Source organism: Corapipo altera, unplaced genomic scaffold (assembly GCF_003945725.1).
Source record: "Corapipo altera isolate COAL_440 unplaced genomic scaffold, ASM394572v1 2, whole genome shotgun sequence".
NCBI classification, from domain to species: Eukaryota; Metazoa; Chordata; class Aves; order Passeriformes; family Pipridae; genus Corapipo; species Corapipo altera.
Window position 1 is genome coordinate 12,555,062 of NW_020884890.1, and position 14,288 is coordinate 12,569,349.

General features: G+C 41.0%; 1 long non-coding RNA gene across 1 annotated transcript; it reads right to left on the bottom strand.

Annotated features, from left to right (window-relative positions):
* Window positions 1–8,397: 8,397 nt before the first annotated feature.
* LOC113947897 lies at window positions 8,398–14,279 on the bottom strand. Its single transcript, XR_003527916.1, has 3 exons — window positions 14,207–14,279; window positions 13,072–13,195; window positions 8,398–8,474 (listed from the first exon to the last, which is right to left on the bottom strand). It is a non-coding gene; the product is annotated as an uncharacterized LOC113947897 (long non-coding RNA).
* Window positions 14,280–14,288: the final 9 nt, after the last annotated feature.

Here is a 14,288-nt window from a genome sequence, read left to right on the forward strand (position 1 = left end):
ATACTGCAAAGGGAGACAATGTTTCTTTGAATCTTTTCATTAGTTCGTTGTTAAGTAGGACCAACACAGAAGGTTTTGAGAAACTGCACTCAAAGCCAATGTTCTAGCCAATGTTTAGCTAGAGAAAAGTAGAGCACATTTTCTTTTGGGCACTCGCTCACGGGATTTAAGGCACTTTATAATCAAGGTTGTTACAATCTTTATAACAACACACATGGGTGCAAGATAGTGAGTTACAAATTAAACATTTACACAGCATACCTGGTGCTTCACTAGAAAAAGTATGAAAAATCTATAACAGAAACTTGTGGAGGCTTTTGCCAAGTTATAGTAGGAGCTGCCATGGTTGAATGTGCATGCAAGTCACCTGAAGATGGGCAGTCCTAGAAAAAGGAAGGTGTTGCTTATGGCTCTTATGAAGATGACCTTTATGAGGAGTTGCTGTCAAACACCACAGGAAAGTGTCAGAAATATCTGAGGCCTGCAAACTCGCTAATCCTGAAAAGCCGGGGTGCATGTGTCACAGATATATCAAAGCATTAAACTAGGCTTGAAACATTTCCACCTTTGGCAAGGCTAGTAGCAAAATGTCAGTTGGGTCAGGACTGAAGCTGAAGTGTCAGTGTTCCTCAAGGTACTTGCAGGGCTGCAAGGCAGCACTAAAGATAGGATCCTTTGGGGGTAATTCTTAGTACAGCCTCTCCCCTTTGTACAAAAGGAGAGTTTCCTCATTAAAACTGGAAAGTTATTCTGCACTTGGAGCTACATATTGAAAACAGATTGTGCCCCTTCACTTTCTGAATCAGGTAATAGAAGTACCCTCACCTTGCTAAAAAGACAGTAGCATTACCTTCAAGCAAGGCCATATTTTCACATAATGAAGTGTCCCATAGTAAAACTGGATTAACGTACTGTCCTCCCCACTCTTCTTTTATTCTGGCCCAACCATTTGCTGTGGTGCTGTGAACAGGATCAGGGACCTGATTCCTCTTTAAGAGGGGATAGTTGAGAATCCAGGCAACATATTTTTAGATCTTTTGTTATAAAACAGGACCTTTGCTCTTGATTCAATAGAGAACAAGGTAAATGCTTGCTGGCAAGTTTAATGCGTTATCATTAATCATGTGGGGAATGCAGAGGAGGAACTGCCTGCTACTGTAATGCCTATGTTAAACTTTTCCTAAACTCTTTTCTGTGAGACTGACTGTTTTGTGTTATTTGTGGGGTTTTTTTACGAAACTTGTTTCTCCACTAGAAACTAAAAGTCACAATAGCAATCTCTTGTGAATAATAGCTTGGATGCACCTAGGTTTAAAGTTAACTACCTGTGGTGTGTTTCTTTACAGGGCAACTCTTGAATTTCACAACAGAAAATAAAACAGACAGTAAATGTGTTTGACTTCTGACTTTGGTCTATGAATATATTTAACCCAAGCATTGCATCCTTGTGCTAATGAAAAACCAGAAAGCAAAGACAACAGACTGTGATGAGGAAGAGGAGGCAGTTCAAGGAAGTAAAAAATAGCTGCATCTCCCATTTCTTAATGTGTTTAATTAGTATCAGAAAATATCTGTGAAATTATTATTCTAGTAACCAGCTAATGTTAGTTACCCATTCTGTTTAGGGACTGTTTTAATATAAATAGTAATTTATCTATGGATAATTGAGAATGGAAACTGGGTAACATTCAAGAATGTATGGATCTATTCAATAATATTCACCTCTTGGTTATTAAACAGATAGTTCTCTATAGAAGACTTGCTGACCTGCTGGATAAAGACTCCTAAATGATTTGGAATGCTGTTTTTGTTAATGAGAGAAATCTGATCTCCATCACAAACTGGGCTGATCCTTTCTTCTGTTACAAACCACATTAGATGAAACTGCTGTAGTCAAGAGCAAAACTTCCCATGCTATCTCACAAACAATGTGAAAGAAACTGCATTTCAAAGCACGTCTTGGATAAGGCTGTAATACTAGGTTCAGTTCAGTAAGCTGAGCTTTGTAAGTGAAAGCTTGGAATTACTAATTTTGCTGCCAAGGGAAAGTTATTCTTTTAATTCTGCTGCCAAAAGGGGCTGTATTGGCAGGTACTGGAGAATTCCTGGCTGACTTTGCTGGAGACCTTGCAGTGTTACAGAAGCCACCAGCCACCCAGTCTGCTGCATATGGGACATGAACTGTGATTCACCGACATTATTGCTGGTCAATTAGAAATGCCCCCATGTGACTGAGGCCTTGATCTGTGTCTCTGCTGTGCAAGCTGGCAAATGCTCTTGCAGGTTTGCCAATTCTGAGCTGAGCTCTGTAGAGACCATGCTCTGCAGGGCTTTCACCGAGGACAATGGGGAGTTGGATTCCTTTCATAGTATGATATGGGACCACTATGATCTTGCCAGAGGATTCCTGGGAGGCTGCCAAAAAGACAGCAAAATTTTCTTTTATTCCATTCAGAAGGAAAATAACCTGGGATTCTCCACACACACCACACTAGCAGAGTTCTTTCAGTATGTGCCCCCAATCTTTTTAGCTTTAAATCCAAGGTTAAGATGTTGAAATGTACATGGTTCAAAGATTCTCCTGAACAAATAGCTTCTAATACTGTAAAAGTCTGAAAGCCTTAGTTTCATCTGTTCCTGTGCTTGGTTCTATCTAAGCAGCAATATGTTGAGTGACTTGAAGTGGGTCTTGAAAGTCTTGCAGTGTAAGAGGACATTCACTGCTTGAAAGAACAGAGCTCATTTGGAAGTGAATAATATGGGTCCAAGTCTATAAGCCCTGAAAGTTTGGAATGTGCTGGAAAAGCTTGAAGTCAGCTAGTATCAGTGTGACTTTTTACTGAGGATGGAAAAACTCTTCCCCTTTTCTTGCAAGCTGTCTTAGTGAATCTGATGTATGTGGACCAGAGAAATGGTGAGTCTGCTGAGACTGGCAAAAGGATTGCCAACAGTTTTAGAGTCACCGTCTTGAATATGTGCTGGAGGCAAGAACTTCTTGAATATTTTGCAGCAGTTTCTTTCTTCCTCCCCCTGGAAGTGACCAGTGTCACTGTATGTGCACACAGAGTATGTACACAGAGGGGAGGAACACCAACATTATTTTTTTTCAAAGTATTTCAATGGTTTTGACTAATCTACTGGAGTCAGAGTCAAGGAAACCAGAACTAGTGCAAAAATGTGTGAAAGATGGCAGACTAGCATCACTGTGGAGTTACAGAATCACACAGAATCACAGAATAGGTAAGCTTGGGAGGGACCACAGTGGGTCACCTGGTCCAGCCTCCCTGCTCAAACAGGGTCATCCCAGAGCACATGGCACAAGATTGTGTCCAGACAGTTCTTGAATATCTCCAGTGAGAGAGACACCACAGCCTCTCTCGGTGCAGTCACCTGCACAGTAAAGAAGTTCTTCCTCATATTCAGGTGGAACTTCTGTGCATCAGTTTCTGCCTGTTCCCTCTTGTCCTTAAGCAGTCTTTAAGCAAGACTGCTTAAAGACTTGGTACCACCGAGAAGAGCCAGGCTCCATCCTCTTGACACCCTCCCTTCAGATAGTTTATACATGGATGACAAGACAAGAGGTCCCCTCTGAGTCATCTCTTCTCAAGGCTGAACAGGCCCAGCTCTCTCAGCCTTTCCTTGTAAGAGAGATGCTCCAGTTCTCTCGTCATCTTTGTTGCCCTCCACTGGACCTGCTTCAGAAGCTCCATGTCATATATGCATATACAAGTCATCTCTCAGCTTTATTTTCCCCTCACACATACAGCCCCCCATATGCATAGCCCATTTTTCTTACCTATTGTATTTTCTTCTTGTCTTCTTGACTTCAAATGGTGGATACATTGACTCTGCTATTGTCAGTACAGGTAAGAGGGAAACATCTTTCCTTTAGCTGCAGGCCTCTAGTTAGTCCCAAGTCCTCAACAGTACACAGAAACAGCTTTTCCCTTCACATGCTGGTCAGAAGCCGCTTCTGCAGCTCATTGGAGATTGCTCTGAGTTACTGGGGTAGGGAATTTTTGACAAGCAAAGTAATCCACAGATGTGGGTGCTAGGAATATCTGTCTTCATTAAAAGTAGGGGATGCAATGCAGGAACAAAGTAAGGAGCTGTTGTATGAGTGCTCTAAGTACAATAGCATTTAATTCTGGTATTGTGTAAATGTTTGATCTGCTGCTCATGTTTTAAGGTGTGGCTTGGGCAGGTTCTACCTGATTGGGACATAAAGAGGTTTACTGCCAGACATACCCATTGATATGTAGTCATTAACCCAAGCTTTGGGGGAAGTTTTACATTGTGGGTGTTTTGCAGTCAGTTCTAGAAGAAGTCTTAATATAGAGACGATAAAAATCTTAGCAGGCTGTAAACTTATATACTTCCTTTTTATGTTCTATATTTATTTACCCATTTAGATGTCCGTTATCTAGAATGCTTTGAAGCCTCCAGTGTAAACAAGTGGTCAAAGAAATGACCAGTGGTCTTTCAGCAAAACATGCTTCCAGAGTTTCACAGGTACTTTTGAAAGAAGTTTGTGCATTAAGGGTCATCCACAAAGCTGAGAAACAAGCTCTAATGCCAGTGTGGCTTCCTTCAAAAACTCTTACACTAGGAGGAAAAGGATATTCTTCTGGATGAAGAAAGGGGGATGTCCTTTTGCAGAGAAGTATAGCAAGCTGGAGAGGTTGAAGGTCTTCTGAAGTAAAGAATTGCATCAAGTGCAGCCACTAGCCTTGGAACTGACATGAAAATCTTTGCTTTGCTCCAAATGTCCATTTTTATAAATCTGTGAGTTATTGCTTTGATAGTGTAGGTCAAAGATCAATCCTGAATTCTATTTTTTGTGAAAGACACTCGTGTCAATACTTAATATGTTGTCTTTTATATCTCATCGTAGAGGTCACTTTCATTTTAAGTTATTTCTATCCCTAACTGAACTTTGAAAAGAGGTTGTGAAAGTTCTCAGCTGAAAGTTCTCAGCTGGAAGTTCTCAGCCCAGTTGTGTGCAAGCTTAAAGACTGCTAATGTGATGTTTTATCAACACAAATGATTCAGTCCTTCAAACACTGTAAAACAATAATTTTACAATCAGATTAAGTCAATAGTTGAAAGACTAAAGGAACTATACTGACTTTAGAATAGAGAAACTGCATGAAATTGAGGCAGGAGTAGCACTTCCAGATCACTACTGCTTAAACATCAGCACTATGGTGACACACGAGTGGGGAGAATTATGTGAAGTTCAGAAAGATGAACAAAGCCAGACTAAAGATAAAGCCAACAGAGAACTAATTAAAAAAAGATGAGAAGTAAAACAAGAACTTCCTTGTCTGTTCTATAAAGCTGACCATACCCAGATGATTACTCAGATGACCCAGTGTAACCATTTCTAAGAAAAAGTATCCTTTGTCTGTCATTGGGGGGGTTAAGATTGAAGTTGCACACATATTAAGCTAGAACTAACCATGAAGAATAGTATAAAGAAACTTGGCTGAACAAAGAGCATTATGCATTATGGTTATCTGGTTCAAAATTTGTTTCAGTAAGATAATCCTGTTCAGTTTTCAAATGGAACAACACAAGGGTTCAGCTAGTCAAAGAAAATCAGATTTTAATAGAAACTTTTTTTTTTTTGTGCATAAATACTGTGCTTAAAGGTGTTTGGCTTAACTCAAAAGACCACTTGACCAGAAATTAAATTTTCTTATAAAGTAGAGCCAAATATTCTATAGTAGAGGAAAAAAATCAAACTCTGATTTTCAGAGATTTTAATGGATTATCTATAATACCTCATCTGTCACATGCAGAATAACCATAATTTGCAATACTGGTGTGAGTTCCTCATCTAGGCAGGTGAAAGTCCTTACACCACCCTCAGAGTGAGATGTGAGCAGCTGTTTCAAGACTCAAAAGGCTTGCAAAAGCTAAGATTTCTGAAAAGTGAATAAACTATATGGAGTTCAACCTTTAAAGGACTGCTTGGCTTCAGCAGAACAAAAATGAGAGGTTCACTTCCCTCTTGAACTCCCCCTAGAATGCAGCAAGGGCACTTCTCTGGAGAGGCCAAATACTGGCCACATCTTTTCTTGGTCCATGTCTGGGTGGAGAGAGGAGTCCCTTGTTGCTTGGACTTGGACTGAAGATTTGGACTACAAGGTAAGGCCTAGAGTCTGAAAGGCTAAAACAGGAGCAGAAATCAGGGCAGGTGATTTCCCCACCAGTGAGTGAATTCTGTAAGGACATAAGGAAGGCTGCTATCAGTAGTAGCCCAAGTCAGGTATATGAACGTTCTGTTTCTAATGCAGATAGTTATCTAGTTAAAAGACATTTAATTACTTACTAAAAACTCTGGGCTTACAGATATTTCTTATATCTCTCTGATCTTGGTTGATGCTTCAGACCGAGACAGTTATTAGCATGCTGCCTCCCTCATGTGCAGGTATCCATATGTGCGCGTCAAGATGTGTGTAACTTCAGAATCTTCCTCCCAGGCACCACTACAGATATCCGTCAAAGAACTTATGAACAAAATGAGACCTAATGTTGACAAAAAACCCAGAGCTGTTGTGTAGAAATGTTTCTGCTTTAGGATGAGGAGTGTGGCATTGACTGGTGACACTCTTGAAATGATGACTACTTTTGGCACTTCAAGGGATCAGAGAAGGGAGCAGGGCATGCTCATGGTACTCTTTTACATCCTTGTACCTCCACACAGAGCTGTTACCAAGGAAATGCCAGAGGCAACAACTAGAACAACTTTGGCAGCAAGAACTCAGTGTGAATGTAGAGATTTTCTTTCTGCTTTTTCCAAGAAGTCCTATATGTTGCAAGTGACCAGCTTGAAAGAGCTGCCCAGAAGTAGGGCTTTTTGGAAGCTATTACTTCACACTGTATTTCTCAGTAAAGCAATGTCTTGCTGCAGTATATGAGAGCACTTGTCTTCTACATCTATTAATAATGAAAACTCTTTAAATTTGCCATTATGACTTGATGTGCTCAAAATGGTCTGCCAGCAAACCCACTTCTAACTGCCTCAAAACTGTAAAAAATAGGTGGTCTCTTCCCAAAATTCATCTGAGTTCTGTGCTGTGGAGCACTGGAGTCAGTCGGCAGATCTCTATGGCCTCCAGCTTACGCTTTGATAAAGGCTTGGAGAACACTCCGGTTTCACTGCAGTCATGGGAAGGAACTGAATGGGAGGTCAGAGTAAGTCAGCATGGTAAACTGTCCTGGCAAAAGGCTTTCAAAACTTCTTCTGAGAAACATCTTTGATTCAAAGCAAACCCAACTGTGCTTCTCAAATGTTTGTGCATGCCAAGGAACAGGATTTCTGCCCTTGTTTCAGGAAGATAGACTTTATGGCCATCTCTAAATCCTTTTCATTCACATTTTATTTATGTAATTGAATGGTTTCTTCTATATCATGTGTTTTCTGCATTTGTAATTTCACAAATTGTTTTCCTATTGCCTCAGGCTATTTTCTATCCAAATGTTGTAACCATTTCTATTATCAAGATTAGCCAACATGCCTGATTGAAATAACAATCACAGCTGACCAGTGCTGAGTATCTAAAGAAAAGTCTTAGAATTCATCTCTAAACTAAAAGGTAAGAAAAAGTGCTAATTCAGCAATACTTCTGGTTTTCTAAGGGTTACCAGGCATCCCATGATGTTAAAATACCACTTTTTTCTAGTCTTCAGTGCTTCTTTTGAAGATTGCTACAAGCAGACAGCTCTTTAAAGAGTTCTTCTGCCAAGTATTCAGCACAAATTGACAGAATCTTAAGACTTAATAGCTGCTTCAGGGGAGAGAAGCTGCACTGGGAGTAGAACTGCTTTTGGGAATAGAACTGCTTTTGGGAAACAAAATTCAGAATTTTGAAGAAGGGTCTGAAATCTGCACATTAATGGCAAGGTATCCATTTGGTTCCCAAGTCATTTCTTGACACAGGGAAAACACTGCAGGAAGGGCTCTGGAGTAGTGTGGGTAATAATCCTCTTGCCCTCCCTGTCTTATTTACTGATCATTCCCTTCCTTTCTGACAGATGAAGTAAGACCATCTTGTGCATCAGTGAGAAGCCTGTAGCTGGATAAAAGTGAGCTGAGTTTACAAACTGTGGAATAACCACAATGCCATTATTAGAGCATTTTTCTTCTCACACTAAAGGAGTCAGTCACAGCAGGATATTTGCTGTAAGATTCTCTCCTTCATCTATTTATTGGATAGTTGTTGTAGTTCCATAACTTTGGAAGAATTTCGTGTAGCCTGAACTGAGAAGCAAGTCATCAGTCCTGGATCTTCTGATGAATCCCATGAGTGTGGGGTGCTGCCCAGTAGCCGATTCTTACATTTGTTCGGCTCGTGGGAAAATTCCTGCATCTTTTTTTTCTTCTGTTTACTTTTGCTTTTTGCACACTGGCAGGATCTAGGGCTGTTGCAATGACTCATCTGAACATTGTACAAGGAGGTGCTCACCTGTAAAAAAATATTAATGTTTCTGAATTATTATCAGGCCCAGTTACTACCTAGCTAAACCATGAAATAGCAGTGTACACTTCTGGCCAAACTACAGCTCTTTTGAAACGTAACTCAGCAGGCATATGTGGCAAGTACTTGATGCAGATCAAGTCTATGGTAAATCCTAGATTTGAGCAGATTTGTTAGAGGGATGATTAATGCTCTTGATGTGTGTTACTTTTATAAATGCCTTTGACTGAAATGTTAATGTAATGTTAATATTGTTTAGGAGCCTTAAGTAGTGATTCATCTGAACACAACTGAATAATGCACCTTTTGCGGGAGTTTCCAGTTGAGGCACTCGATGATGGTATGTCTGGAATCTCTCCACTCTCTCTGCACAGCAAATGCCAGAGCTCTCAAGGTTTGAAGGACAAATAATTTTTCTCTGCAACTTTTTTTGTAACGTGGCAAATACAGTGTATCCATTGTGCTCGTTAAGGGATCCAGACTAACAATAGTGCATTTATTAACTGGGTTTCTATGCTTCTGGGGTTTTTTTCCAGAAATGTTTAAATGAACGATAAACTTTTTGTCTGCCATGTTACCTGTGAGTGATTTTTTTCTATTTCTAAGTTAAAAGCCAAATTGGACTTCTTTGTCCAGCAAAATCTTGCCACCTTGGTGACACTTTCATTCCAGGGATAACTGTCATCTTCCCTGTTCTGAGTTCCCTGTACAATGAGTAAGTCTAATCTTCCTGCTAGGTAGACTCATATTGTAGTGAAAGTCTGATATAGTGGGAACTGGGGGTAGACACAGCACTAATATACCCAGATGTCCCTTCTTTACTGCAGAAAAATGATGGAGCTGGGAGAAGAAAACAGAAGAGCAGTCTAAGATTCCTTTATCATATTCCAAAAACACCCTCAATGATATGTGAAACAGTTGCTACAGATGTCATCTAGGATTCCTTTAAATGTAAACTATTAGTCTGCACTGTGCCTCAACAGTGGTTATTTACCTACCAAAAGCCACAAGTGGTTATTTACCTATCAATTATATAGCTTTCCAGGAGAGTCATGGAAGCTTAAATGGTGCTATCACTGCATGCTCTTGTGTTATTAAGTCCTTAAAGCTGAGCTGGTCAGCACTGGTGACCGGCACCACAACTTTGTGCTCCAGGCAAGGCAGCATTTTTTGTTATGTGCAGGTTTGAGGAGGAAGAAGGAATAAAAATACTTGTACCAAAACCCTCTCAGCTTTGAAACTCAGTTTTATTGTGAACTAACAGACAAGCTGAAGAAGGTAGCATGACCCATCTGTCCTCAGAAAATGGATTTCTGACTGTGCAACTTCAGTGTCAAATAATAAAAGCCAATAGATTAAGTGTATTTCCCACTTGAAAGGGACAGGCCATTGATTCCTGTGTGAAGACAGGCTTTCATTGCACTGTTCCTTTGGAAGAACCAAGTGTAATCAAGTGTATGTTAGTTTCTGCATCAAGGTGCAAGGTAGTTTCAGGACTCTGAAGTGTAGCAAACAAAAACTTGAATCACACAGTTTATGTTTTAACTTCAGATGTGAGTAAAAGGTCACTAGCTCAGCTTCTGCTAGGATCCTGCACTGTCAGCTATAAATCCCTGCACTTAGGTGTATCATCTTCAAAGAGCTTTAACTGTGCCTTAAAATGTTTATGGCAGCAGGAGACCTTCAGGCCAAGGGGCTGATGCCCACTTGCCAGCAGGACACTGAGTCAGAGGAGGCCTGAGTGCAGAGACAGGCTAACTGAGCTGGAAGGTCTCTTTCAGATGAGCCATGAGTGAGAATGACTGGAGGGTTAGTCATTGCAGAATTCCTTGGTGAATGTGGCTGTGTTAATGGAGCTCAGACAGACTCTTCCTCAGCCCAGCATCTCCACTGGGCACAGGGTAATGGGCAAAGCTTCGTAAAGCAATGTTTTTTGCCATCCTGGCAGTCATATCTTCTGGGTGCAAGCTCTCTGTTCACCCAATGTGACTGCTAAGTGCTCAGGCTGTGCCCTAAATTCAACTGGTGAGTCACGTAGGTGGTTCTAGGCTGTTTCCTCTTCAGCTCTGGGATGTAGCACCGGCTACTTTGTGCCCACTCTAGCAAAATGAGGGGATGTGCTCAGACTTGAGCAACCTGTTAAGTAAATCCCGTCTTCTGGAAATAGGTGGATAAAGAGGCAACTTCCTAAATGTGATAACCAGTGTAATGTAATAGCAAACTCATCAAATAGCTGCTATGCTTTCCCATGAAGAAAGTACTAGGGTGTCAAACTTTACAGAAATTTAAAAGCAACTGTGTTGTTTCTAATGACTCTTCAAACTACCATGGAAAATCCTTATATTACAAACCTAGAAATCTTTTCACTGTCTCACTCTAAGTCAATGGCTCAGATACACCGCCAGGGGGAAGAGTTTGTCTGTCTATCAGGTACCAAGCCTCCATTCCTAGAACTGTTGAAAATTTAATACTGATTCTAAGAGAGAAATCCAACTGTTTTGATTATGAAACAGTGTTCTGCAACATGAAGTTTTCAGTAGGTTACAAATGAGCTAAATTATTTTTTGTGGTTTAATACAGGCTGCAAACCTTCCTTGAAACTATGTTTTTCTTTGGAAAATAAAAAAATGGCTGTCCTTCCTTCCTTCCTTCCTTCCTTCCTGCCTGCATTCCTTTCTTTCTGCCTCCCTCCCTGTCTGCCTCCCTCCCTCCATTCCTCCTTTCATAAGAACACTGCTGGCAGTTCGTAACTTTTGGATTCTAGTGTTATCTGAAATACAGGTTAATACTATTGAAATGCTTAAAACAATTTTAAAAATTAAATTCTCAATAAGCTAAGCTGCAAATGTATTGTTTTTTCTTTCCAGCCTGCAACCTAAAAGTGAATAGGTAGTTGGACGTCTCCTGCTGAGATTTACGAGCGTGAGCTAGTACTGGTGGCTTTTCAGAAGCTCTGTATAATTTAAATTTTGCAAAAGGAATGCAAAACTCAGATGAGGAGAAGAGAGGTGTTAGGGTGTGTGGTATTTTAATTTAGGTTCAAGCACGTTTTTATAGAGAGAATCTCTACATAGTCCTCACCTGCTGTGCTTTCGTTTGTGCAGTACAGCAGGCTTGAAGCATGTGACTATTTTGGGTGAAATTAAACTTGAAGGCTCTGGGAGTGCCTCTGATGCACTTGAGCCACAAACATAGGACTAGCTGCTGGAACCAGAGTAAAACTAGTCTGAAGTAGCAACTACTAAAGTAGGTATGGTTGCTGGGACCACAGTAAAGCTAGTCTGAAGTAGCAACTGCTGAAGTAGGTATGGTGTGGCTGTCTGGTCCTCAACACCAAATTCTTTGCAGAGATTTTGCTCATTGTGGATGCTGACACGGACACGTGTTGAAATAGTCTGTAAAATGTCTTTAAAGAGTCTTTAAATTGTCGAGCCAGAATTGCACAATTATACAGGTCCTGCATGCATACTAAAAACCTGGACAAATCCTACCTGTAGTTTCCTGCTCTCTCTGAAAGTATTCATGAATTTGCGAAGCCTGTGAATTTGTCAGCAACAGCCTTGTACTGTTACAGCAGGGAAACTGGCTTTCTGCAACTGCAAAGCTGCAAATTTCACCTCCATCTCTACTGCACATAGTGTTTGGTTGAACTCTAAAATTGTCCACTTTTAACTGATAATCTTTTCAGGAGGAATTGTTACTGTCGCTGCTTTGAGCACGAAGTTTTATTACTGACTTTTGAAATTTGTAGAGACAAACCTGGCTATGGCACCTGCTCTTGTTTCTTCTAATTTCCAAGACTATATTCTTCTTCTCCTCTGGCTCCTCCCTACCTGTAGCTGCAGAACAACTGGTTCTTGAGTGATTTATCAAGAAGCACAGAGGGAAATATCTGTGACCCTAAGCACACTAACAGCAACATGCTTCTGCTCCAGAAAGGGCCCTAAAAGCTTCTCATCCTGCAATTTGTGGAAAAAGAAGTCCTGTAGACACTTATTTTCTTGATGAAAGTCTTGGTATAATTAATGAACTTAAGAGTATTGACTTTTTAAAATGCGAATGCAGCAGATGTATTAAGAAGTCTCATTAGCTGTGCTACTAGAATGAAACCAAAGACTTCACAGTGTCCTTTGCAGGATTATTTTGGTGCCTGTTCCCCAGACCTTCTCAAAGTATATCCCACAGTTGATACTGGGTCTCTTTACACTGTACCTTTGTACACACACTGACAATGTGGTTATCATCCTGAAGCTACTTGTCAGGTAACATAGTATAATCCTAATTTCACTGGTAAGAGTGACTTGTCTGAGATCACAGTGTAAAAAAATAATAATCTTGATCTCATCATGATTCTCAGTGGAGTTCCCTCTGTCTGACAGCTTAAACTGAAGGGATAAAAATCAAATCAGTGGAAAACTGGTGTAGCTTGCCAGCTGTTGTCCCTGCATTCACTGTGCCTTTTGAGCTTACTTGATTGCTTTTTAGGGACATGGTTTTTAAATTTAATTAATGTGCCATTACTCTTTCCTCTTTCTGACATGAAAAAGCTTGAATAAATTGTGTATTGACTAACCGAACCACTTACAGCGAGGCATTGCACTCATCCAGTGGTGTGCACACTGGTATGTGCAAGATTTGAGGATGAACTTGGGGCCCACTGGGCCGCTACACCTGGGGGGAAATTCCACCTCCAGCCCCGAGCATGAGACCTGAAAGCAAATGTGACTCTCTTGTTCATGTTGCAAAGAAAAGTTGCCTCGTCTGTACTGCCTCTGCCTCAAGCACTTGCTATGTACCGCACAAACACATGTTTTGTGTATACATGTATGTATGTGTGTATCTACACATTGTATTCATTTGTAGGTGTGTAGATACATTTGTCTGTACTGGGTCTGGCTGGGATGGAGTTAGCTTTCTTCTCAGCATCCACTGTGGTGCTGTGCTTTGGATATATGGTCTGTTGTTATCACACGGGTATTTTGGCAGTGTGCTTGCATGGCTGGCTTCAAGGTTTTCTTCTCCCCATTCTATCCCCCCAGCAGGCCATTCATAGAATGAATTGGGTTGGAAGGGAGCTTAAAGATCATCTAGTTCCAACCCCCCTGCCACAGGGCTATATATATTGTATGTGTGAGTACTTATCAGTCCAGTGGAGTGCCAAAAGATGATTAAGGGTTTAGAATGTCAGAGACTGCAGGAGCTGGGCCTGTTTAATGGGAGGGAATCTCATTAATGCATATTAAATATCTCAAAGGCAGGTGCCAAGAGGACAGTGCCAGACTCTTTTTGGTGGTGGCCGGTGACAGGATGAGGAGACAATGGGCAGAACAGGCTGGAACAGGCTGCCTGGTGGAGTCTCCCTCTCTGGAGACATTCAAAACCCACCTGGATGAGTTCCTGTGTAACCTGTTCTAGGTGACCCTGCCTTGGCAGGGGGTTGGACTGGCTGATCTCCAGAGGTCCCTTCCAACCCTAACGATTCTGTGATTCTGTGATATTGAGGTACATACACCTATGCACAGTATGTATGTGGCTTTATGCATACATATGTATGTATATCTACGCATACCTACATACAGCCATAGCTGCAGAGGTGCACATACACGATTTTTATGTGCACCTAGATGTTTATGTACACATACACATACATTCCTAGGCATCTACAGACGTGTGTTTGTTATATACGCAGGCATGCATGTTTTGCCCGCGCACTGACATACATAATCCGTGTAAAAGTGTTTGTCTAGGAACACCTCCGTGCTGTGTATGGACACCCATCCACGCTGCGCTCACACGGCTCTC